This window comes from Podarcis erhardii, assembly GCF_964252035.2.
Source record: "Podarcis erhardii genome assembly, chromosome: 14".
Classification (NCBI taxonomy): domain Eukaryota; kingdom Metazoa; phylum Chordata; class Lepidosauria; order Squamata; family Lacertidae; genus Podarcis; species Podarcis erhardii.
This window is the reverse complement of record NC_138503.1, coordinates 42,536,643-42,563,150: the sequence shown is the minus strand read 5'-3', so window position 1 is coordinate 42,563,150 and position 26,508 is coordinate 42,536,643. Positions and strand designations below refer to the sequence as shown.

The following is a 26,508-nucleotide window of genomic DNA, read 5'->3' as shown; positions in this document are numbered from 1 at the left end:
CTCCATGGGGGATGACAAGGAAGACAGCGTAAAAGGAGATGTTTATGGGCCACCCAGGATGAAGAAGGCTTCGCAGCATTCTTTGCCGAGACCGGTCACTGGAGCATTCTTGGCACATCTTGGGAAGAAAATGGAAATCTAAGAAGGAAGGAAACAGTGGGCGGAATACAGATTAAAATCAAAACAAAACCTGATGCTGTCTATGATCGCTGATATGAATAGCAGTTTTGTATACCAGCGTGGCTTAATTGCATATCAGCCAATGGCCGTGCTCGTCTTAGGGAGAGAGAGAGCACCCTTCATCTGCATCCTGTCAGGAACGAGTCAGATCCAGAGACAAAGCCAAGATCACAGGAACAGGAACTGGGCCAGCGAGAGGCAGATTTATCCACACGCACCACACTTGTCATCGGGTCCTGGGAGGAAACTGATACTCAGCAGATAACAGGCCTGCGGAGCCAAAGAATCAAGTTGCAGCATGTACAACTCAATTTTGTATTTCTGCATATTTGTGCACACTCACATGTACCAACGTTGCACTAATCCATTAAAGCAGAAATGTGGATTTCACAATGTAAATCGAATAATTGTGGTGCGTCACATGCATGTTATGGTCAGCCGTTGGCTGAATCAGGCATTCTGTTTCCCCTTACAAGAGCATCAGGCATTCTCTAAGAGCCAAACGGCGCATTAGCTTACTGAGGCGACAGATCATTCTTATTAAAGAAAACTAAATCTAAAAGTTTAGAAATAACAATTTAATTATGTTAGAAATAAGAGAGAAGAAAACAAGGGCATGGTTCTATCATTTGTGCTCCAGCATATTAGAACTGATAAACCTACATTCCTAAGAAACATGTTTCATTATCTATATGTATAATAAATGCAAAGTAATAAGAAGTTAATTAAAGGAGCAAAAATGGAGGCACATTCTAACATAGTCCAAATTTGCTCCTTACATTTAAAGCTGAATCATGCCACTTCAAACCATCCTGGCTTCCTCCCCCCCCCCCCCCCAATGCTGAGAACTATAGTTTTGTAAGGGTGCTGGGAATCTTTAGGAGGCTCCTATTCCCCCCCCCCCCCGAGAGCTACAATTCCCAGAGTTCCCTGCGAAGAGCGATTTTGGAAGCATATGTAATGGCACCATGCCCCCAAAGATCAGAAATAATGGGAATGTCATAATGGGAGTTCCAGAAAGTGATGTCATCCACTTTAAACGATGACTTTTGAAGATCAGGAAAGCTAAATGCCTCCACAGCTGCGGAAGTTTAGCTAGAGCAACGGACCAGGGTCTCTGAAGCCCAGAATCCCCTGCAAAACAATGGCTCCTTTCTCCCTTCTCACGACTTCACTTTCCAGAAAGTGCGGAGGGCCAAAGTTCTGGCTCTCGATAGGCAGCCTCTGCAGGCATGCCAAAGACAACCGCCTCCCTTTTTTAAAAACACACACACACACACCATTTAAAAAAAGTTAGAGCATTGTATTCCAACCCGAACTGCAGTGGAATTTTATAAGGCTAAGTGATGCCACCCTTACAACAGACCCCTCTTCACTTCAACTGCTTCCCCCCCCCCAATTGATTTATGGGAAATCACAGCTCTTGTCACCAAACTCATTACATCTCCAGCTTCATAAGCCCAAAGATACTGGCAGATAGAGAAGGAACAGCTAATGACGCTTTCAAGGAATGGCTTTAACTGGTTGACACATTGAATATGTGTCGTCCTGATATCTGAGTGGGATCAGGCTCCCTGTGTTTCTGCTTGGGCCACACAAGCAGCAAGATAAGCCCCACGATGACTAATCTAGATGACTAATTCTGGATCGAGAACCGCAGGCAGGCGTGAGGGCTAGCTTCTCTTATCTCGCCACTCATTCATCTTCCAAGTGGGAGAGATTAATTAATAATCCGTCCACTTCAGGACTAGGGAGAGAGGGATCAGTTTGTTCCATGCCTATGTCCATTTTCCAACTGAACAGTAAAAGGAATTCACCATAAAATAAATAAATAACAATAAAATTCATTTTTAAATATGTATCTAGAGCAGTGTAGGGATAGATAGATGATAGATAGATAGATAGATAGATAGATAGATAGATAGATACTGCAATTTCATTTTTTAAAATGTGTTTTTCCACATTTTCTCAGCCAGCAACTGTATCCCATCTTTCCTGACTGTTGACCATGTACCTGGGGAGTTGGAGTCCATCTAGAGGAGTATCTCCCAAACTTGGGTCTCCAGCTGTTGTTGGACTACAACTCCCATCATCCTAGGTATCCGTGGTTAGGGATTATGGGAGCTGAAGGCCCAAGTTTGGGAAACCCTGATCTAGAGGGCCAGAGGTCCATCATCCCTTGTCTAGCATATAGGGAAGGCTCTGTTATCTTTCACATTTGCAAGAAAGGAGCTGGAGAACCCCTGGGTTATGACTTGCTGTGAATGTGTCTCCATTCTTCCTTTACGTGGAGAGGCACCATTGAGGTCTCCATACTAACTACCATACAAGTCCATGCAAGACAGGGGTGGGGGGGACCTGGTTGGCAAGGTCTTTATTCCCCAACCAACCAACCAACAAGCCAACTGTGACAGGCGGCTGAGGCCACCTGCCTGTCAGTCATCTGATATCATGATGATGTCAGGTGGCTGATGGAAGGTTCCACCTACCTGTCATCATTGACCAATAGTGTGTGGGGAGGAGTCTGCTCCATCAGCATGTTGCCCACAGAGAAAATTTATATATGTGTGTGTGTGTGTGTGTGTGTGTGCGTGTGTACACACACAGACACACACACACACACACACACACACACACACACACACACATATACATACCCCGTCCATCTGGCTGGGTTTTCCCCAGCTGCTCTGGGTGGCTTCCAACAAAATATTAAAAATACAATAAAACATCAGACATTAAAAACTTCCCTAAACAGGGCTGCCTTCAGATGTCTTCTGAAAGTCAGATAGTTGTTTATTTCCTCGACATCTGGTGGGAGGGCGTTCCACAGGGTGGGTGCCATGGGCAAAGCAGCACATAGCTGAATGCAATTCTTGTCCTATCAGCTGATGAGCTGAAGATTTGATCCTGCTCTCTGCAAAGGTCTTCTTCACCGATTTTCCCTCTGCACATCAGCTGATGTCACCCAGTAATGTCAGCTGACTGAGAAGTGGACATGGTTTGGGAAGGAAATGGCATTGCAGGCAAAATTGGATCCCACCCCCCCGTATTCAAAGATTGGCCAAGCGGCCAGAGCTTCTCCACCCTAGCATAAGCTCTGTATTTCCAGCTCATATGGCTAGAAGTTTGTTTATTTCTTTTTCTTTTTCAAATTTTATTAATTTCATTTAGACATAAAACATGCAACAGCTGCGTAAAATGAGAATTAAAATAAAATGACCGTGTGTGCTCAGATAAATTTTCCCAGCTGACTGCCCCCAGGAAGCCCATAAGCAGGACATAAAGGGAACATCCCACCCATTTATTTTTTGGGCTAGAGCAGCCTTCCACAACTCGTTACTCTCTGGATACTTTGAACTACAGCTCTATGACTGGAGCTGGGGGGTGTTGTACCTCAACAGCATCTGAAGGATCCCAGGCTGGCAAGACTGAAAAAAATAAGAAGAAGAAACAAGGCAAACATAGCACATGGAATAAAACAGATGTAAACAAAAGAGGCTTCAAACAATGAAACGATGTCGGTTTGTCACAGTCTTTGGGAAGTGTTGGAACAAATAATAAAATAATAATAATATGCCACTACTAATCCTGGACGCTATATTAAACATGCCTCTTAAGAACAGTTGTTGGGGAGCAAACACGGGAGAGGGCTATTGTCCTTGTGTCCTTGTTGTGGGCTTCTCAAAGGCATCTAGCTGAGCAACCGGATGTTGGGTTACATAGGCCTTCGGCCTCATCCAGCAGCGCTCTTGTTAAGGAAATGGATTGAGAAGAGGGAGCTCAGTGGTAAGAAGGCATTGCTTTCCATTCTGTCCTGTATTCATCGCACACAGCACTGCTTCCATGCAGCTGCAGTTCATCTTCCTCCAAAGACTGCATCATCACTCGTCTCGCTGTCTGCTGTGTTGAAATTATGTCACTTATGTAAGTTACATTATCCCATCCCATTCCTTTCAGTGCAAAGGAAACAGTGCAGAGCAGGGAGGGAAACACAATTGATTTATTCAAAACAAAATTTAAAAAATTCCTTCCAGTAGCACCTTTGTTGTTGTTTAGTCGTTTAGTTGTGTCCGACTCTTCGTGACCCCATGGACCAAAGCACGCCAGGCACACCTGTCTTCCACTGCTTCCCCTGCTGTTTGTTCAGACTCAGTAGCACCTTTGAGACCAGCTAAGTTTGTTATTGGTATGAGCTTTCGTGTGCATGCACACTTCTTCAGATACAGTCATACCTCATGTTACGGACGTTTCAGGTTACGTGTTTTCGGGTTGCGGACTGTGGGAAACCCGCTCACGCATGTGCAGAAACACTAAATTGCGCTTTGTGCATGCGCAGAAGCGCCAAATCACGCCGACACCGGCGCAGACACGGCGCTTCAGGATGCGAACGCTGCAGGTTGCGGATGTGCCTCCATCACAGATTATGTCCGCATCCCAAGGTTCCACTGTACATTGAAACAGAAGTCACCAGACCCTTATATATAGTGAGAGGGTGGGGAGGGGTATTACTCAGAAGGGTGGTGGGAATGGGTGATTGGCTGACATGTGTGGTAAGCCAATCACCCATTCCCACCACCCTTCTGAGTAATACCCCTCCCCACCCTCTCACTATATATAAGGGTCTGGTGACTTCTGTTTCAGTGTATCTGAAGAAGTGCGCATGCACATGAAAGCTCATACCAATAACAAACTTAGTTGGTCTCTAAGGGGCTACTGGAAGGAATTTTTTTTATTTTGTTTCAACTACAACAGACTGACACGGCTACCTACCTGTAACTTAGAACAATTGATTTAGGTTATTGTTTGCTGACTGAAAGCAACAACAACAGCAAACATTGATTTTATTTTCTGGATTTTTTTTTCTGTTTCAGGCATGGAATAAATAAGCAAACATCAGCCATTTCCTCTCCCATTTCTGAATCCTCTGACATCCCTCCTTTAGGCTTTGCTCTGTCCAAACTGACCCCTTTTAAAAACTGGTCAGAACACTTGTTTACAATCTTACACAACCAACAAATGTTGGAAGGTATGATATCAGGAAAGAGGGAACGAAATCTAACAGGTGGAGAGAGGAGTGGGAGGGGTGTGCAAGTATTATTATTATGGCAACCCTGCCGTGTCAATTGCTATGGGAACCAAAGAGTTCTGTTCTGCAGTTCCTTCTGCCACCTACATAAAACAGAGTGACTTAAACAGCAAGATAACCCCTCCAGCTGAGTTCTGTTCCTGTAATGTCTGGCAGTGTTTAAATGAACTCATGAAGGAAAGTGTTGAGTAGCGAAAGACAAATGACCTTTCCCATCTGGGAAAGGTCTCTGCATCTTTCAAGCGACATTGTCTGCTCTGAAGCAGAGCTGAAAAGAAAAAGGAGGAATGGGAAGAGAGGCGGAAAAACCCAAATCAAATCAAACAGAAGGCGATGTCAGGCTACAAAGGGGCCGGTGACCTTGTAAAGACAGAGGGCAGGGGAATCCATGGCTGAATCTGTGCACTGGAAGAGAAAAAAAAAGCTAACTAATGAGTCTATGGTTGTGGCTCCACAGTGGACAGTGAAACAGGAAAGACAGAAATCATAACACCAGGGTTTGGTTGAATAAGAAAGCTTGACTCAGGCCAAAATCTTCCATCCAGAACACCCGCTCAGTGGAGCTGATCTGGCCCACATCTCTTTATTTATATCAATAGGCAGTGTTATAAATGAAGAGATCAGAGCTGGATTACCTTCTGTGCTAAGTCTGCTTTGGAATGAAAGACAACGGGTCCAATATACTGCAGAATGGAAGCCCAAAGGCAAACCAGAGATGCTTGAATATATTGCTCTTCTCTTCCCTTTTGACAATATTCTTGTAGCTTGGGCAGTGGTGGCTATTTGTGGAGGGGGGGGGATTCAAAATGCTAGGAGTCTGCATTGGGAATATGCCAGCCATATTCTTTGTTCTGCAAAATGTTCTTGAGGCGAGGGAGGCAGGGTGGGAGGCGGAGAGAAGTCTACTACTGCTATTTCATGTTATTGCCAGTAGACATTGTATCTAAAAGTCCTTGCCTGGGGTGGAGGGGAAATGTTTGGGACTTATACTCTGTAACTGGATGGTCAAAATAGTGATGGGAATAGACATCAGGGCAGGTTCAAGTATGGTGAGATTCAGAGGGGTCCTTGATTTAGAGCCTCTTGACAAGGAGAAGAGAAGAGAAGAGAAGAGAAGAGAAGAGAAGAGAAGAGAAGAGAAGAGAAGAGAAGGGGAAGGGAAGGGAAGGGAAGGGAAGGGAAGGGAAGGGTTGCTGGATGAATGAGGCTGCAATCATGTAGTCCAGGTGTAGGAAACCATTTTCAGACTGAGGGGCCTTGCTCACTCTACCTAACGGTAGGGCTGGCCCAAACTCTGTAGCCAGGAAACATTAGCAAGAGGCTGATATGTGCCATGACTATTATATATATGAGGGAGGTGGAAATGAGGTCACTGTTGTGATTCATTGAGGTTAGGCTGGGTGCCAATACGTTGCATCCCATTCTAGCCTTACTCAGAGTAGACTCATTGTTGTTAATGAGCATGACAAACTTAGGTTCATTCATTTCAGTGGGTCTACTCTGCATAGAACTTAGTTGAATACCACTCAATATTTTTGCTGGTAGAGGTTTTTTTAATGTTATTCTATTAGCTTTTGATTTTTAAAAGCCCTAATGTTTATATGATTTCAGTGATGGGTTTTGACGTTGACATTTCATTGTATTTTTCATTTGAAACATTTGCAGACCCTTTCTGGAGGACCTTTGGTCTGGGGGCGAAATCAACCATTTGCAACCTAGTAATAATAATGAATAAAACACGAAAAATGGCTCACCTTTGGATTCTTTCCTATGTCCTCCCTCCCATAAAGATTATGAATATCTGGGTCCAAGGAGAAAAGGCACCTGAGGCCCAGATCTCAAAAGGCAAGCTGTTCCTCCCGAGCCAAGAGGATTTCTCTGCAGTAACACCGGCCGTGTCGGTTTTATGGCGTGTGGGGGCAAGGAGTACAGAATCCCTGTGATCGTTCAAAAGTTTGGGAGCGAAGGCTTTGCGCTGTAATGTGTTTGACCCTTCCTGAAAAGATCACCAACCAATTATCTTCCTAACAGCTCAGGAGATTAGCTGAACTCTATTAGTATACATCTGTATGTTCAGGCTGTGAGTTTTAACTAGCAAGAGGACCACCTACAGTTTGCCCAGCGAGACCCCCACACACTTAACTCCAGTGGCCTGGTATGTAGCCACTTGGAAAAGACGCAGGGGTTTTTTTTTCCCACCCCCCTCGGACAAAACTAAGTCATGAATACAACTAGAGGGTTCTAAATAGCTCCATAAACTAGCTGCCCTCGCCCCTCTTAAATTTGACCACAGTGCTTAGCAGAGACTGACATTGTGGGGAAATAAGACAGAAAGAAGCTTTTCTGTTTCTCTTAACCAGTGTCGGATTTATGTATAGGCCAAACAAGCTATAGTATAGGGCCCCACTCTCTTGGGGGGGCCCCCAAAAAATTTAAGGGGGAAAAACTGGTTGTACATTTTCAAAATATAAGGAAAAAAGAAATAAAATAAAACCTACATACAGCAACAGTGTTTTGTGTTGTGTAGGCCTCCTATGATGTAAGTAATGGGCCCCGCCTGCTAGCCTGCTCCCTAAAATATCACTGGTTTGCTCATTTCTATATATAGGGTGCCTACATTCTGCATGGACTGGTTGCATGGCAAATATTAGCTCCATAAATTACCATATAGCATATATTCAATACAAAAAAACAGCGACAATTTGTTGTTGGCAAAGGACAGCTGGACAAATAAAGGGCCCCATTACCTTCAGTAGCTTAGGGCCTCATCAAACCTAATTCCGGCCCTGCTCTTAACAGTAAAATTCGGGAACATCAGATGAAGATGGAGTGCGCAGGCAGGCCAAAGGAAGCAGCACTTCATATGTCACAAAGCTAAATGATGCAATTGAGTCCCACAAGTTGTAGTGGTGGCCACCGACTTGGGTGTCTTTAAAATGAATTTTTTTTTAGCAATTCACTGAATCACCTGGGGAATGGGACCAAACACATGCAAAATAGATATGGATCAGGGATGGACTAGATTTGTTTGTTTGTTTGATTGACTGATTATAGATACAAGTCAAGATTCTTTTTGTAAACCGCTTTGAGAGGTGAGGGAGTTACAATTAAGTAATTTATAAATTTAAATAAATCAATGATGCCTAGTTCTGCAGTAATGCTTCTGAATACAGTGGTACCTCGGGTTAAGAACCTAATTCGTTCTGGAGGTCCGTTCTTAACCTGAAACTGTTCTTAACCTGAGGTACTACTTTAGCTAATGGAGCCTCCCGCTGCCGCCATGCCGCCACCACACAATTTCTGTTCTCATCCTGAAGCAAAGTTCTTAAGCCAAGGTACTGTTTCTGGGTTAGCGGAGTCTGTAACCTGAAGCGTCTGTAACCTGAAGCGTCTGTAACCCGAGGTACCACTGTACAGTACCAGCTGCTGGGAGCCACAGAACGGAAGAGTGCTGTTATGCTCAGGTGATGTCTGTGAGTTTCCTACAGGCATCTGAGCGGCCGCTGTGAGAATAGGATGCTAGAGTAGATGAGCCATTAACTCTTGTTACGTTCTTACTTTATCTAACAAGGTTTATATACCACTTTTAATTTTTATTTTTTAAAAAACCTAAACAGTTTACATAAAATATCATATATAAGCACTGATAAAACCAGACCTTTTAAAAAACACACACAACCAGGTAGACATAATAAAATTATCAAAACCTAGATAAAATCAGCAGTTTTAAAAACAATAAAGATAATCCAATTACATGGCTGGGTAGATGTGCCTAAACAGGAAAGTTTTAGCAGCACGATTAAGGTGCCTACTTAATATTATTTGGTTATGATTGATATATTGATTGCTGTTGTCGCACACACAAAATAGCCCTGCATGATCTAAGTGTCTGTCTTTCAACCTGTCTCCTTGAAGCTTCGATTTCCTGTAGTAATAATTGCTGCTGCTCGGTTGGCTAGCTTGGGAAGAACACTTATCGGACCATGATGCTAAACATCCTTCCATTGGTATTCACGAGCTTTTAAAGAGCACTCCTTGCCACATTCAGTGAGCCATTTAGGGTCGAGAGGAACTAAGTGTAACTCGCTAAAGCAAGCCCTGTGATAGGTGAGATGAGGGGCAGAGCACATATTTCCATGCAGAAAGATCTCCATCCACTTCCCAGCACTTCTCCCTAAAAGATATTCTGGAGGCAGAGCAGAGAAAGTCCCCAAAACCCTGCAGTGCTACTGCCATTTAGGAACGCAGAGTCAGACCATTGGTCATAGAATCATAGAATCATAGAGTTGGAAGAGACCACAAGGGCCATCGAGTCCAACCCCCTGCCAAGCAGGAAACACCATCAGAGCACTCCTGACATATGGTTGCCAAGCCTCTGCTTAAAGACCTCCAAAGAAGGAGACTCCACCACACTCCTTGGCAGCAAATTCCACTGTCGAACAGCTCTTACTGTCAGGAAGTTCTTCCTAATGTTTAGGTGGAATCTTCTTTCTTGTAGTTTGGAGCCATTGCTCCGTGTCCGCTTCTCTGGAGCAGCAGAAAACAACCTTTCTCCCTCCTCTATGTGATATCCTTTTATATATTTGAACATGGCTATCATATCACCCCTTAACCTCCTCTTCTCCAGGCTAAACATGCCCAGCTTCCTTAGCCGTTCCTCATAAGGCATCGTTTCCAGGCCTTTGACCATTTTGGTTGCCCTCCTCTGGACACGTTCCAGTTTCTTGGTGTCCTTCTTGAACTGTGGTGCCCAGATCTGGACACAATACTCCAGGTGAGGTCTGACCAGAGCAGAATACAGTGGCACTATTACTTCCCTTGATCTAGATGCTATACTCCTATTGATGCAGCCCAGAATTGCATTGGCTTTTTTAGCTGCCGCATCACTCTAGTTCAGTATTGTCAATCTAGTTCAGTACTGTCTACCCTAGTTAGCAGCAGATCTCCAGGGCTTTGGTCTCCAGCCTTACCTGGAGATGTCAGGGATCGAACCCAGGACCTTCTGCATGCAAGGCAGTTGCTCTACCACTGAGCTATGGTCTTGGTGAGATGGACCAGTGGTTGGCTCAGTACCATGTGATCCCACTGCAAGGCAGTCAGGGAAGCTGCCTTATCCGGAGTCTGACCATTTGCTCATCTAGCCCAGTACTAGCCATATTACTCAGTGCAGAGGCATTTAAATTAATGCACCTAAATGAGTCAGGTCCATTAATGTCGGTGGGTCTACTCTTGAGTATGACCAGCATCATATACAACCCATTGACTGGCAGTGGCTCTGCAATAATTATTGTTGTTTTGTTGTAAGATGGCCAGGAGAGGTGGCCATGTACATTTAATAAGGGACTAAAATTCTATTACGCCAGCGTGGTGTAGTGGTTAAGAGCGGTGGACTCGTAATCTGGTGAATCGGGTTCGCTTCCCCGCTCCGCCACATGCAGCTGCTGGGTGACCTTGGGCCAGTCACACTTATCTCAGTGTGAAAGACCTGCATTGGCTCCCAGTACGCTTCCAGGCACAATTCAAAGTGTTGGTGTTGACTTTGAAAGCCTTAAATGGCCTCAAAGGCCCAGTATACCTGAAGGAGTGTCTCCACCCCCATCGTTTTGCACGCACACTGAGGTCCAGCACTGAGGGCCTCCTGCAGTTCCCTCATTGTGAGAAGCCAAGTTACAGGGAACCAGGCAGAGGGCCTTCTTGGTAGTGGCACCTGCCCTGTGGAACACCCTCCCACCAGATGTCAATGAAATAAACAACTATCTGACTTTTAGAAGACATCTGAAGGCAGCCCTGTTTGGGGAAGGTTTTAATATTTGATGAATTGTTGTATTTTAATATTTTGCTGGAAGCCGCCCAGAGTGGCTGGGAAACCCAGCCAGATGGGTGGGGTATAAATAATAAAATTATTACTATTATTATTATTATTCCCCTGTTTTCAGGGTGGTTCTCTGGCTCCTTTGACATCGAACTGGAGGTGGGGTGTAGCTCAGTGGCAGAGCATCTGATTTAAATTAAGAAGCCCCCAGGTTGAACCCCCAGGATCTCCAGATAGGGCAGGGGAAATCTCCTTTCTGAAATCCCAGAGAGCTCCTGCAAGTCAACGTACATTCAACAAACAGGGGAAATCAGCAAATCCCAGGTGTTGTCAATACTCTTTTGCCATGAATCAACCAATTATAACTGATGGGTGGTGCATCCTCAGTGGGCCGCCATGTTTTTGAAATGGAACCAGCTATAAAAATATGAGTGCAAAGCATATTCCTTGGCCATTTCTTCCTCCCTCTTTACGTTTGCTAGGAGAAGTCAAGTGGCCAGACCAGAGTGTCTGAGGGGGTCATTCTGTTTATCAGTTCTGGCACTGGCTGCTTCTCGCTGACTTTTTGGGTTCTGATTCTTCAGCCGTTGTCTCCACTTGTAAGTTCCTTTGAACAAGCAGGAATGGGTACATCTGCCAATTTTGGCTTATCTTGGTTTCACATTTTTCCAGTCTGAAGTTCAACTTCTCCACATTTCTATATCAGATTGCAATTTTAAAAAATAGTCCTCACGAAAATTCATCAGCAGTTTACTGCGAATTTCCCCTAATATACACAATTTTGCAATTTTGCCTAACCTACACATTTTTTGCAAAACAATTCTCCCTAATATAATGCATGATTATGCTTTATTTTCATTAATGTGTGTGTTCCTGTGCTCCCCTCTTTTACCCCAGTATATGCATTCTTGTACATGCTAGTTGACCAGAGAACTTGTTCTGTAAAATTTGAACAATTTTGAAGGATGGTTGCGTCTTGGTTTTCATGTGGTTTCAGAAACTGTGAATTAAGCAGGTTCGCCTTTAAATGCAAACTGAGTCAGAATTTCTCCCCCATCCCTAGTCCCAACCAAATTCAGAAATCCCACTGAAAATAAACAAATCAACTGACCACTCAGGAAGGGGGTGTGTGGAAATCCACTTCATTTCCAGCTGCCACTCTACCGGAATTTACCCCTTTAAACACACTTGAAAACTTACTAAATTTAGAGGGGAAAACACTGACTTGGGCATTGATGTAGGATGAACATTTAGTTTCTCACCCTCTGGACCTTTCTGAAGCCCCATCTGTGCCGTACATTTAAAGCAGTCTCGTGCCATTTCAAACAGCCATGGCTTCCAGCTAAGAATCCTACAGCTCTGTGATATAAACAAATAGAATAATGTTTTATGCAAAGTTCCCCTTCCAGCAGGTACACCCTGAAAAGTTCTAGGCTCCCTACAAAAGTCAAGTATCCTTGCATGGATATATGCTCCCTGTATATTTTCAAGGCACACACCCTTTCTCTCTCTCTCTGCTACCATGAGGACTAGGAACATGAAAATCATCATCATCATCATCATCATCATCATCATCATCTATTATTTGTACCCCGCCCATCTGGCTGGGTTTCCCCAGCCACTCTGGGCGGCTTCCACAGAGACTAAAAATACACTAAAATGTCACACATTAAAAACTTCCTTAAACAGGGCTGCCTTCAGATGTCTTCTGAATGTCAGGTAGTTGTTTATCGCTTTGACGTCTGATGGGAGGGCGTTCCACAGGGCAGGCGCCACTACCAAGAAGGCCCTCCACCTGGTTCCCTGTAGCTTTGCTTCTTGCAATGAGGGAACTGCCAGAAGGCCCTCGGCGCTGGACCTCAGCGTCCGGGCAGAACGATGGGGGTGGAGATGCTCCTTCAGGTATACTGGGCCGAGGCCGTTTAGGGCTTTAAAGGTTAACACCAACACTTTGAATTGTGCTCGGAAACGTACTGGAAGCCAATGTAGGTCTTTCAGGACCGGTGTTATGTGGTCTCGGCGGCCACTCCCAGTCACCAGTCTAGCTGCCGCATTCTGGATTAGTTGTAGTTTCCGGGTCACCTTCAAAGGTACCCCCACGTAGAGCGTAAAGGACATGCAGGGATATCTTTCCTTTTTCTGGTGAAGTTTGTACCATTTGGATCTCTTGCTATTGGTCAGCAAGGGTGAAACGAATGAAGCTTAAGCTTCAGGGCTCCTAATCCCAGAGTGGTTCCAGAAATGACTTTAGCCCATCTTGCTTTAAAATGTTGGGTCTACTAGACCAAATTTGAGTCAGATGACTCAATTTGATTTAAAAAATTTTTTGCATATATTTCAACAATCCCAAAGTTTGAGAGCCAGCGGCAGAGATGTTGTGACGGTGTGGTGATCTGTCATGGAACAACCCCTCTGAAGAAGACAACAGTGGTTATCCAGACCTCGTTGCTGGTTGCAAAGGCTCATGACAGTTCAAGCTTCAAGGCGCCCAGAAATGTCGGTCAGAAAAGCAACTTGCTGGTGATTAATGCAGAGGTGTGAAGCGACATGGAAAGTGAAGGTGATGGACTAACAAGTCGGCTCAGCCAAATGGTGCGCTTGGCTTTTTAATAATAGGTTGTGGGAGCAGCGGCACATTTTCCTGTTTCTTCACCTAAAATATCCCTGTTGAAAAAAATATCTATTTTCAGAGTCAAATACAACTCAGTGATTCATCATTCCTACAGGAAATTAAAAGGGATCACACCTGGGCTTGACGATATCATAGGCTTTTGCCAAGAAGACTCACAATCAGGAAAAAGGAAGTAATGTTGATTCATCTGTCCCACCGAGAGCCAAATACTGCAGCCACCGACACTGGCTTAGTATTTCGGGGCCTCTCTGCAAATTTAGAGCTGCTTGAAAGACATTTGGTGGTGTGAGGCTGGAACCCAGTTTTCAACTGCAGGGTTACAGAGATGTTGAATAAGTCCTTAGTTCATGGAAGGTACAGTAAGAAGAGGCCAGCATTCTTGGAAGTGGAACAGCAAGGATCATTCCATGTTGTAACTCAGGCACAGGCAAACTCGGCCTCCAGATGTTTTGGGACTACAATTCCCATCATCCCTGACCACTGGTCCTGCTAGCTAGGGATCATGGGAGTTGTAGGCCAAAAACATCCGCAGGGCGGAGTTTGCCTATGCCTGTTGTAACTTAAGGGTTAATTCTGTTAAAGTCAGCTAACCAAGAGGGAGCGGGGTGGGTGTATTGCTTAGCAACCAGACAGAGTGTCGTGCTTGCTGACTAGTACATGCCATGATTGGCTGTGCATTTCTGAGGGAGGTTTTTTCCCCTCTGTATGTTTGGTTGAATACCTCCCTGTCCTGTACAAGGCCTCATGTAAGAAAGGCAAAAACTTCTTGCCTATTTCTCTTCACTGGTTTTGTTCAGTTTGCTCGCTAAGGTGCCATCAGGGCTATTCACTCTGAACTCCATCTGTGCCATTTAACAAACCTGAAGTCCATCTACTTCAGCATCTGGCAGTAGATGGATTGAACGAGATGGTTCTGGGAAGCCCATAAACTGAGCATGGCACATTCTGCAAGCAACAAATGTGCTCCACCATAACAGTTTATCCTCATCACTGGCATAACATAGAGACGCAACAGCGGCCATGTCAATTAATCACTGGGTTTTATTTGTTGTGTTCTCTGTTCATACAGGTATCAACCTTGCATCTGTCTTGGATTAAACAGCCTGAGCTTTGGAACATGTTCAGATTTGACTTTCTCAAGCAAATGAATCTGCTTTTGGGGTACTAGGTGACTAGGTGACCACAGCCATCCAGCTCACACATTTTATCCTACAAAGCAACCTTCAACCTGGTGGCTCCCAACAGATAATTTGGAGTGCAACTCCTGTCATTTTTAACCATTGGCCATGTTTCATAGGACTGGGGGGAGTTCGACTCCAAGCACCTGGGAAGGCTGCTACTGAGATCCACCAGGAGTCACCAACACGGCACCTGCAGGCACCAGTATGCCTGCCAGTAACTTCAAACGTGCCTTCATCGTCTCCATGAATTTTGTGACTGGTACCCACAGCACTTTCTCAACATTCCAAGGGTGGCATTGAGCTACGTTTTGCTGAAAGAAGACCCACTGAAATTAATGAACTAAGTTAGGTCCACTAATTTCAATAGGCTTACTCTGAGTCCAGTTCAGTTGACTACCACTCCAAATGCGCCCCTGACCCCAAAATGTTGGAGACTTCTGATGTACACAACTTGGAACCCAAAGATATTAAGAGACCTAGCCAAAATATTGGGAAATATTAGAAAAAGATGGAGACAATTGGAAATTGCAGAGTTTGGAGAAAATGAAGGATAAAGTGCGAGACTAGTTACATTACGCTCAGATTAAAGAAGTCTTTAAAAATGACAAAAAGCTAGGGTTCCAGGTGGAGAAATCGAAGTTAGAAACAGAATTGTTAGAACCAAAGACTAAGGTACTATTTAGAATGTATAACTTGCTGTTAAAATGGAATACACAAGACGAAATGGTTAAATCGGCTATGATAAAGTGGGCACAGGACATTGGGCATAACATTATGTTTGAGGACTGGGAAAGGTTGTGGACCACTGGGCTGAACTTCACCGCATGTAATGCTCTGAAGGAAAATGTAATGAAAATGATATATAGATGGTACATGACCCCAGTTAAACTTGCCAAAATATACCATTCGTCTGATAATAAATGTTGGAAATGTAAAGAAAATGAAGGAACATTCTTTCACCTCTGGTGGACATGCCCTAAGGTGAAGGCCTTCTGGGAAATGATATATAATGAGCTGAAAAAGGTATTTAAGTATACCTTCACTAAGAAACCAGAGGCCTTCCTTCTGGGTATTGCCGGCCAGAAGGTGCTAAAGAAGGACCGAACATTTTTTATGTATGCAACAACGGCAACAAGGATACTCATCGCTAAAAACTGGAAAACTCAAGATCTACCCACACTGGAAGAGTGGCAGATGCAGCTGATGGACTATATGCAACTGGCCGAGATGACTGGCAGAATCCGAGACCTGGGAGAAGAGAGGACTGAGGAAGACTGGAAGAAATTTAAGACGTATTTACAAAAACATTGCAATTTGGTTGAATGTTAAGAAGGATGCTAGATTATAAAAAATTGGCCACCACTAAATTAGATTTGAATTTGATAAGTGAGATTAAAGAAAACATAATTTTTTTGGAGAATTGCTCGATTATATTTAAATGAGTGGATATAAGATCGTAAACAAGTTGATAATTTGCTTGGAAAAACCTTTTTACGATGTAAATGGGAGCGGGAGACGTGAGGGAGTCCAAAGAAGCGATGAAACCACGTTATGATATAAGTAAGGTTGTTTATTATTTGTGCATTTGTATTCAAAAATTTTAATAAATATTTATATTTATAAAAAAAAAAGATATTAAGAGACCTGTATCTGTCCTCCCGAGGGATGCGGGTGGCGCTGTGGGTTAAACCACAGAGCCTAGGGCTTGCCAATCAGAAGGTCGGCAGTTCGAATCCCCACGATGGGGTGAGCTCCTGTTGCTCGGTCCCTGCCCCTGCCAACCTAGCAGTTTGAAAGCACAACAGTGCAAGTAGATAAATAGGTACCGCTCCGGCAGGAAGGTAAATGGCGTTTCCGTGCGCTGCTCTGGTTCACCAGAAGCGGCTTAGTCATGCTGGCCACATGACCCAGAAGCTGTACGCCGGCTCCCTCGGCCAATAAAGCGAGATGAGCACTGCAACCCCAGAGTCATCCGCGACTGGACCTAATGGTCAGGGGCCCCTTTACCTTTACCTTTATCTGTCCTTCCCACCCATATTCACCCATTAAACTGGGACCTGCTTCAGCCAGCTGCTATTCCAGTGGGTGGACCACCTACACTATTAGTCCCCCCCTCCTTCTGCATCTCAGCCTCTGTGGTGCCAGGAAGGGGTCCTCAGCATGCTCTTTACAGGATCTGCTCACGGCGGGAATGACTCAAACACAGCTCCTGTTGATTTCAAAGGGCCTCTTGCAAGATTGTTTCAAAAGCCATTCAACCCTTGATACCGAGAAACCATTTTTCAGCAGCTCTGGGTCCGCACAAGTTAATTTTGCTCAAATCAAAAGCTGTCAACAGGAAAGTATGCTGGAGGGAGGGGGGCGGTATGAGTGGACTGCAGCAGAGGAGCAGAGACTCGCAAAAAAATCTTGTCCAAATCTCATCACACAGCCTCTTTTTTATTCCACCTGGGCAAATCAGAAAATAGATCTTCTTCATCGTGGAATGAAGACGGATCTGTGCATCTGGCACTCAGAATGCGATTAGGTGGCAAAAAAACCCTCGCTGTGCTGAAAGATACGCCAGCTGCTGAATCGGAGGAATTCACTCCAGCTTGTATTTTTAGCAGATTCCTGCATCTTTTAAAACTGTTTTTCTTGTATCACTCAGGCCCACCTGAAGTATTAAACTAATGCTAAAAGCAGAACCCTGAGATGGGCAGCTGATATACAGAAAAACTGGTTCGGGTGAAGGCACCCGCTGATCATATCTCATTTCCCACCAGATTAATAGCTTTAAAAAACAACATCTCTACAGGTGCACATTGCTCATGTCTTGTGTCTTTATGGTGCTTCAGACTTTGCAGAATACCAGACAAACATATACCTCACAGTAGATAAAATTCTGCTGGGAAAAAATTGTAACATCTCACAGGACTCCAGGATCTGTCACTTTTGCTTAGGATCCAAGCCGTGTGCTTCCCGGGGCAGTGTTTGTGTGATCTTATCATAACTATGTTTATGTAGAGGTAACCGAGTCTAATGAGACTTACACTACTCTTAGGAAAGTGGGGTGGGGTGTGGGTGTGTGGTTGCAATTGGAGCTCTGCATTATTATTGACTATCAGCCACTTAACGAGCATCGCTCGAAAATTCAAAGAAACAAACAAAAAATCAGTGGAATTTTGAAACTAATGGTTAAAATCAATACAACTTTGAAAAGTTCACTACACCATATTGCTTCAAACTGGTGTCCAACTGTACTCCAACATAGACAGAAACCTGCTCCCTTCACCTCAGGAGCTATCGTGCAAACTTTGGTTAACATTGGTGCAGTTTTGAAAGGTTTTCCCCCTCAGAAAATGGTCTTCAGAGGCACTCCAGCTTAACGTTGAACAAAACTCTATCGTTTGTTCATATTGGTAGATATGCAGAAAGTGACAGGGGTCAAGCCAATTACTTCCTTCGAAAGCATAATGTTAAACAATATTAAAACTCATTCCACAGTTGCACCCAAAATTCATGAGTGGCAAAATTGGGAGAGGCCATTCAGCAAACGTCCAGAGGAGAACTAAAATTTCCACCAACGGTTCAAAAAGAGCCCAGCAAAGAAATCTGTCAAAAACCTGGCAGAAAATTATTTGCTGAAAAAATTCGGCTCACCCCAGATGCAACTTGATGGCAGATTTGACAGACAAACTGTTTGGGTGCTTCTCTAGCTGAGAAGGGAAACATTCTCAATGAGGAACAAATTATCATTAAGGCAATTGTCTGGGGGGAGGAACATGCCAGTGGTGGGTGGGGCCAGAGGCAAAAGTGGGCGGAGCAATTGATGTAAATTTTACCTTTGTACAGTAGTCTAGTTTCAATTCACATCCAGGCAAGGGTGAGGCATGACCAGCGTTTAAGACATATTCCAGTCAGGTAAAAAAACACTGAAGGAGGGTGTGGATCAGGGGTGGTGAGGAGGGGGGACCTAGGGAGAGAGGGAGGCTTCCAAGGGCCGGACAGAGAGGTTTGAGGGCTACATTTGGCCCATAGTCCAGAGGCAACTCATAATAAAATAATAATAATAATAATAATAATAATAATAGAAGAAGAAGAAGAAGAGTTTGGATTTGATATCCCGCCTTTCACTCCCTTTAAGGAGTCTCAAAGCGGCTAACATTCTCCTTTCCCTTCCTCCCCCACAACAAACACTCTGTGAGGTGAGTGGGGCTGAGAGACTTCAGAGAAGTGTGACTGGCCCAAGGTCACCCAGCAGCCGCATGTGGAGGAGCGGAGACACGAACCCGGTTCCCCAGATTACGAGACTACCGCTCTTAACCACTACACCACACTGGCTCTCAATTTATTATTATTATTATTATTATTATTATTATTATTATTATTATTATTAATACTCCGCCCATCTGGCTGGGCTTCCCCAGCCACTCTGGGCAGCTTCCAAAAAAATATTAAAATACTGTAATACATCAAACATTAAAAGCTTCCCTAAACAGGGCTGCCTTCAAATGTCTTCTAAAAGTCTGGTAGTTGTTGTTCTCTTTGACATCTGGTGGGAGGGGGTTCCGCCACTACCGAGAAGGCCCTCTGCCTGGTTCCCTGTAACTTGGCTTCTTGCAGTGAGGGAAGCGCCAGAAGGCCCTCGGTGTTGGACCTCAGTGTCCGGGTAGAACGATGGGCGTGGAGACGCTCCTTCAGATATACTGGACCAAGGCCGTTTAGCAGTCGCAATAGGCTACAACGGCAGAGTTTTGATCCTGCCCTGCAAACCTCTGTTAAAACTATTTTTTAAAAAGAAGAAGGCTGCAGCCTGCAAAAACACTGGCAAATGTTTCGTTGAAGGATAAAGCTTATGAAACATTAACAGATGTTGTTGTTATCAACTGACATTTTCGATGGCTGCTTGCTTCCTATCCACCGCCACCCCTTCCAAAATTTCTTTTGCTAATTGCCAATCTTGCTGTGGGATTCATTACATTCGAGCTCGAGGAAGTTACGGTGAGGGAGGAAGGGATGGGGGGGGGAATAACATGACTCGGCGGGTTTTATTAGCACCTGAAATGATTTGTGGTTTTCTTCAGACTTGGCTTTGAACACGATTCCCACCCCCTTCTCTCCAATTAGGACACCACTTCTCTTGGAATCTAGCACAGATGTCATATCAGTTTGGGTGATCTATAGCAAATGCGCAAAAAAACACACCAAACCAGTGATTTCTTAAAAAAATATAAAATCCTTCAGCCACCTGTAAGCTAAATTGGTTCTTCTATAAACAAATCTAAAGCAGGTATATCTACCAGACAAGGGAAGCTGAAGAAAAAGGCTGGCCTCTTTGTTGCACTCAAGCAGCTGGTGTTCCAGGAAAGGTGCCAAAACAGCTCGAGGGACTGCTTTTGCCATCTTAAAGCCTGACATGTAGCAACTTCTGTCAAGCCAGCAGGCTGGCACAAGCACTTCCTACCCATAGGGGGCCGTCACAGCCCCCTACCAGGCTCAACGAAATGCAATGAGGGTGTCATGACCCGCTCGGTTTCATCAGGATCTGGCACGGTGGTTTGGCAGCCCCAGCTGGATGAGGAAGAAGAGGAAGGAGAGGAAGCAGAAGGAGCTGGATTTGAAGACTGGAACCCAGAGATGGATGGTGGAGGTTCTCAACCTTTTGACTCCACATTTCAGAGAAGGAGACATTGATCTGCTTGGTCCACGGACCTTCCTGCAAAGCACAGAGCCTCATGGAAGAAGGGGAAAGCCTTTGAACAGCCAGTGGTGTTGGCTGAGCAAGTGGTGGAGGTAGCATAGCCAGCATCTGAGGGTGCAGCATTGTCCCCAGTGTTATTTTTCTAGAAAAAGAGGTGCCAGAACTCACCATGAACACCTCCCTCCTTCTCTTAGAATGGTAACGGCACCCACATGAAAGGTGCCAGAATGGAGTTCCAGTGAATTCCAGCTGGGGGAAAGAAGCCCAATTGTCCCCAAGATCAGGAACCAACTCCATAGACGGGCTGAAGTTGAAGCGCATGTCTACACATGTGGTATTCCTTTAAAGCAACAGAGTCTCGCGAGTGAGCTTGTCACACCTTGCCTTTAAATGCTGGGCAGGAGGGCTGTTGACAACTGTTGGGACATCTTCATTCAGTTTTGCACCTTTTGCCCTGCTGGTATAATTTGGAATTACGACTTCTGAATGAAGGTCTTTTTCTTACAAGCACAGTGGTACCTAGATTCTCAAACTTAATCCGTTCCAGAAGTCCGTTCCAAAACCAAAGTGTTCCAAAACCAAGATGCTTTTTCCCATAGAAAGTAATGCAAAATGGATTAATCCGTTCCAGACTTTTAAAAACAACCCCTAAAACAGCAATTTAACATGAATTTTACTATCTAGCGAGACCACTGATCCATAAAATGAAAGAAATAAACAACGTGCTGCAGTCGCACAATTACGCAAACGGTAGCTGAACTGGGCTCAACACTGTCACAAAAACAAAACAAAAAGAGCAGCAAAAAGAAAAACGCAAAATAAATAGCAAAAACAGACAGACCTCAGTGTAACACTCAAAACGGAGCATGTTTGGCTTCCAAAAAGAGTTCACAAACCAGAACACTTACTTCCGGGTTTGCAGTGTTTGGGTATCAAGTTGTTTGAGTTCCAGGACATTTGAGAACCAAGGTACCACTGTAAAGGCATCTGTCATTGTATTTTGTACCAGGAGTAAAGCAGGACACATGGCTTGTTGTATTGGGGTTGAGAGAGGAAACAATATGTAGCCAGACCATCAAGCACAACCTTGCTTTATTGCACCAAAGTTAGATTGAGGGGGAGAAACTCCATTCAGCCAGTGGCGTAGCGTGGGTTGTCAGCACCCAGGGCAAGGCAAGTAATTTGCGCCCCCTAACCCGTGGATTTGCGCCCCCTAACCCTAACCCCCAGATGTTGCGCCTGGTGCAGCCGGCCCCCCCTGCACCCCCAACGCTACGCCACTGCATTCAGCAGCTAGAACTAGAACAGACTACACTTCCCAGTCACACCTCAATGCACCAACTTAACCCATTAGCTTATGCCAAATGGTCGCCCTAATGATCAAGGATGATGGGGTGGGTGTGTTATAGTTCAACTACATATGGAAGACCATAAGTCTCCCCCTTTCCTGTTCTACACCTCAGATATATTAGCTCTGGAGAAATTCAACTTTGTTTCATTTTAATGAGAAACTACCTAATTGTCACTTCTCCAATCCATGCATGAACCGAAATGATCCCTTTAAATTCTCACTCCTCCAAATTTTGCAATGAACTTCGCCAGCCCACCAATGTGTGCAAATATGCATAAATTAGGTGACAGAATGTATACAAATGCACATGTTCATGAAAATGCTGTACAAACATGCATTCTGTAAGAGAAATCTGCTCATGGTTAATATTGCATATAAAAATGTGTTTCTTAGGAGAGATCGGCGCAAAAATGTTTGCAGATTTGGGTTTTTTTTTTTTTTGTTTTCTAATGCAAATTGCTGCCTAAATGTGGGGAACTGGATTTAAGGAGCTGGAATGGACAGATCTTCCTACCTTAGCCAAATCGTTGCAGGGGAAATTCTTACCTAGAGCGAAGGGAAAGTCCCTGGCAACAACGGAGAAACGTTGTTTTGCCGCATGGAAGAGATCATCTGAAGATACTTTTATTACAGGGGCACGCTGGGCAAGGTAACTTCCGAATCAGCAATTAGCTCCTGACTTTTTCCTCCCTGGTGCAACGAAGGAGAGGTGTTGGCATGCGAAGGACTCCTAAGAGCCTCGCTATGTCTCTAGGCACATCCAGTTCAAATTAAACATTTCCCCAGTGCAGGCCTACACAAGTAAGATGGGAATGGCTCCGGGCAGCCCCAAACCTGGCACATGTATATATTTCCTAAAGGTAATATAATCAAGGATGGTTATATTTACAGCTGCTTGGGTGAGCAGGCCCCAAAATGAGAAGAAAGTGGGAGGGTAGCAACTGTTAAAGGCTGTCACAAGAGAAACCTTGCTGATTTCTCTTATTAAAATAAACCTTTGCAAAAGAATCGTAAGAAGTAACTGAGGGGTCAATTTCGAATCTTTTTTATTTATATTATCATGTTTATATTCGGCCTTTTTCTCCACTGAGTTCAAGGTGGTGTACATGGTTCTCCCCCTCCTCCATGACAACCCTGGGAGGTAGGTTAGGCTGAGAGGCAATGACTGGTCCAAGGTCACCCATTGAGCTGCATGCCGAGTGGGCATTTGAACCCATCTCCCAAGGTCCTAGTCCAACAGTCTAACCCCAATCTCCCTGTCTTGTGGTCCTCATCTAAAGCAGATCCTCCAAGTGTCCCTATTTTCCAGGGACAGTCCAGGATTTACAGAAGCCTTCCCAATTTCTGATTTGATCCTGGAATGCCCTACTTTTCCTTAAAAGGTAAAGGTAAAGGGACCCCTGACCATTAGGTCCAGTCGTAGCCAACTCTGGGGTTGCGGTGCTCATCTCGCTTTATTGGCCGAGGGAGCCGGCATACAGCTTCTGGGTCATTTGGCCAGCATGACTAAGCGGCTTCTGGCGAGCCAGAGCAGCGCACGGAAATGCTGTTTACCTTCCCGCCGGAGCAGTACCTATTTATCTACTTGCACTTTGACGTGCTTTCAAACTGCTAGGTTGGCAGGAGCAGGGACCGAGCAACGGGAGTTCACCCCGTCGTGGGGATTCGAACCGCCAACCTTAACCCACAGCGCCACCCACGTCTTTGGATGTCCCTATTTTAATCAGAGAAATGTTGGGAGGTATGGAGTTATGCAGACACCTAGCCAAGGAGATAAGTAACTATGCAACCTTTAGAAGACATCTGAAGGCAGCCATGTATAGGGAAGATTTTTTTAAATGGTTAATGTTTTATTATGTTTTTATATGTGTTGGAAGCTATCCAGAATGGCTGGGGCAACCCAGTCAGATGGGTGGGATATAATAATAATAATAATAATAATAATAATAATAATAATAATACGTCCCTATTTTCATCTGAGAAATGTTGGAGGGTATGCTAAAGTAATACAATATAGGTTGATCAATCTAGTCATGGTGTTTTGGACAAAATTTGGTTCCCAAACTGTTTTCAAAGGCAGCCCTATTTAGAGCACCTAATTTTGTCTCATCACAGAGGGAAATAAAACACTGCAAATCAAAACAGCCATAAATGTTAATGTTTGTCAGACCTACACAAGGATATAACTCCTGGCCTTTCTTTCCTGCTTGAAAACCTGAGTTTCCACTGAGTCACCTTCCCTAATAAAACAGCAATCAATAGCCGCCATGCCCATATTAAAAAGTCATCTCATAAAACAAGCAAGGAAGCTTTTCAGCATGGAGATTAAATGATCTTGGGCAGTAAAATGCAGGCTATAGATTTTATTTTATTTTTTAATTGCTGCGAAGGAACTTGAAAGCGAGAGTTGGAGCATGGAATTGACTGGCTGTTAGACTCAGCTCCTGTCAAATGATGGGTGCGCAGGCTATCTATCAGAGCAAGGACAGCTGGAAAGTCACCTTGCTGATCAGAAGACAAGGCAAGCTTGAGAAGGAGATACTCGTTGTCTTAAAAAAACAAACAAACCATATCCTGTATTTTGGAGCTTTGGAAAATGGAACCAACTCCTTTATCATGTATTCAGTCTCATTATTTGGTATCTGTATTGGATTCAAATTGATTTTGTATGTTTGCTGTTGTTTTAATGTGTGTGTGTGTTCACAGGAGGTGGGGTTGCGAGCTTCATGCCCCCCTACACACACGCGTGGATTGGGAGGATTCCTGGCCACGTCACATCCTGGCTGGCCAATCGGCTGGCTCAGGGGGCATGGCCTGCCCTATAATGGCAGGACGCGGCCGGGGATCTCCCTCTTTGCCGCTCCACAACTGTTCTATCTTTAGGCATTGGTATAGTTCTGTAGGGGGATGCAGGTGGCGCTGTGGGTTAAACCACAGAGCCTAGGACTTGCCGATCAGAAGGTCGGCGGTTCGAATCTCCGCAATGGGGTGAGCTCCCGTTGTTCGGTCCCTGCTCCTGCCCACCTAGCAGTTTGAAAGCACGTCAAAGTGCAAGTAGATAAATAGGTACCGCTCCGGCGGGAAGGTAAATGGCGTTTCCGTGCGCTGCTCTGGTTTGCCAGAAGTAGCTTAGTCATGCCGGCCACATGACCTGGAAGCTGTACGCCGGCTCCCTCGGCCAATAAAGCGAGATAAGCGCCGCAACTCCAGTGTTGTCCACGACTCGACCTAATGGTCAGGGGTCCCTTTACCTTTACATTTACCTATAGTTCTGGAGATGGAAGAGGGGAGGTAACGCCATCACCTGCCCTGAATATTGAAGGGTAGTCCGATAAAGGATTCCGGGGGGCGTGGCCCTGTCCGAAGCCTATGGAGGCCAGGGCCTAAGGCACGCCCCGTATCGGTGACCCCGGGGGAGTTCCTAGTTGATGTGCATCAGCAGGACTCCCTCTACTGGTGGTTAACCCTTGCCGGACTTCAAGCGGACAGGCTGAAGTCAGATATAGTCGGTCAGGACCAATGCCTAAGCCAGTACCGCTCATCACCTGTAACCAATAAAGTTGTGGCCTTTTTCTAGCCCATTAACCTTAATAATTGTTTCATGCATCATTATTTCCACCTGGGGGGGGGCAGGAACTCGCCATGCAACTCAAAGCGGCTTCTCCAACACACTGCCCTCCAAATGTCCTTAATAATAACCTTATAATTTATTATTTTTACCCCACCCATCTGGCTGAGTTTCCCCAGCCACTCTGGGCGGCTCCCAATCAAGTGTTTAAAACAATACAGCGTTAAATATTAAAAACTTCCCTGAACAGGGCTGCCTTCAGATGTCTTTTAAAAATAGGATAGCTGCTTATTTCCTTGACATCTGATGGGAGGGTGTTCCAGAGGGTGGGCGCCACTACCGAGAAGGCCCTCTGCCTGGTTCCCTGTAACCTCACTTCTCGCAATGAGGGAACCGCCAGAAGGCCCTCAGCACTGGATCTCAGTGTCCGGGCAGAACAATGGGGGTGGAGACACTCCTTCAGGTATACAGGACCGAGGCCGTTTAGGGCTTTAAAGGTCAGCACCAACACTTTGAATTGTGCTCGGAAACGTACTCGGAGCCAATACAGATCTCTCAGAACCGGTGTTATGTGGTCCCGGCAGCCACTCCCAGTCACCAGCCTAGCTGCTGCATTCCTTGGACTCCTGCTCCCATCAGCCCTAGCCATTATGGGCAAGCATTGGGAATGATGGGAACTGCAGTCTCGCTACACTTGGAAGGCCACATGTTCCTAATCCCCATTCAAAAACCAACTTGACGTGGTCTTTTCTGACACCCGTTGCTTTTCAACGCCTCTCACTAATCCTGCACATTTGATTTTGCCTTTTGCTCGCTCGGGGGCGGGGGGGGGGGGAGCTGTACCAACATTGCTCTTCCAAAAAAACAAAATTAGACTTTGGCCCAAGGCTAGGGATGTGTTCAGGAGCAAAGGGGGAAGTTAAAACCACGTCATTAAAGGAAGAAGCTAGAGAGAGACATTTATCGACGCAATTCAGAAGAGAAGAACTGCAAAGGTCTTAAAATATACTCA

At 44.9% G+C, this 26,508-nt stretch overlaps 1 long non-coding RNA gene across 1 annotated transcript; it reads right to left on the bottom strand.

Annotated features, from left to right (window-relative positions):
• On the bottom strand, positions 1-22,740 carry LOC309329405. Its single transcript, XR_014151134.1, has 3 exons — positions 22,475-22,740; positions 20,790-20,917; positions 1-138 (listed from the first exon to the last, which is right to left on the bottom strand). It is a non-coding gene; the product is annotated as an uncharacterized lncRNA (long non-coding RNA).
• Between the last annotated feature and the right edge of the window lie 3,768 nt (positions 22,741-26,508).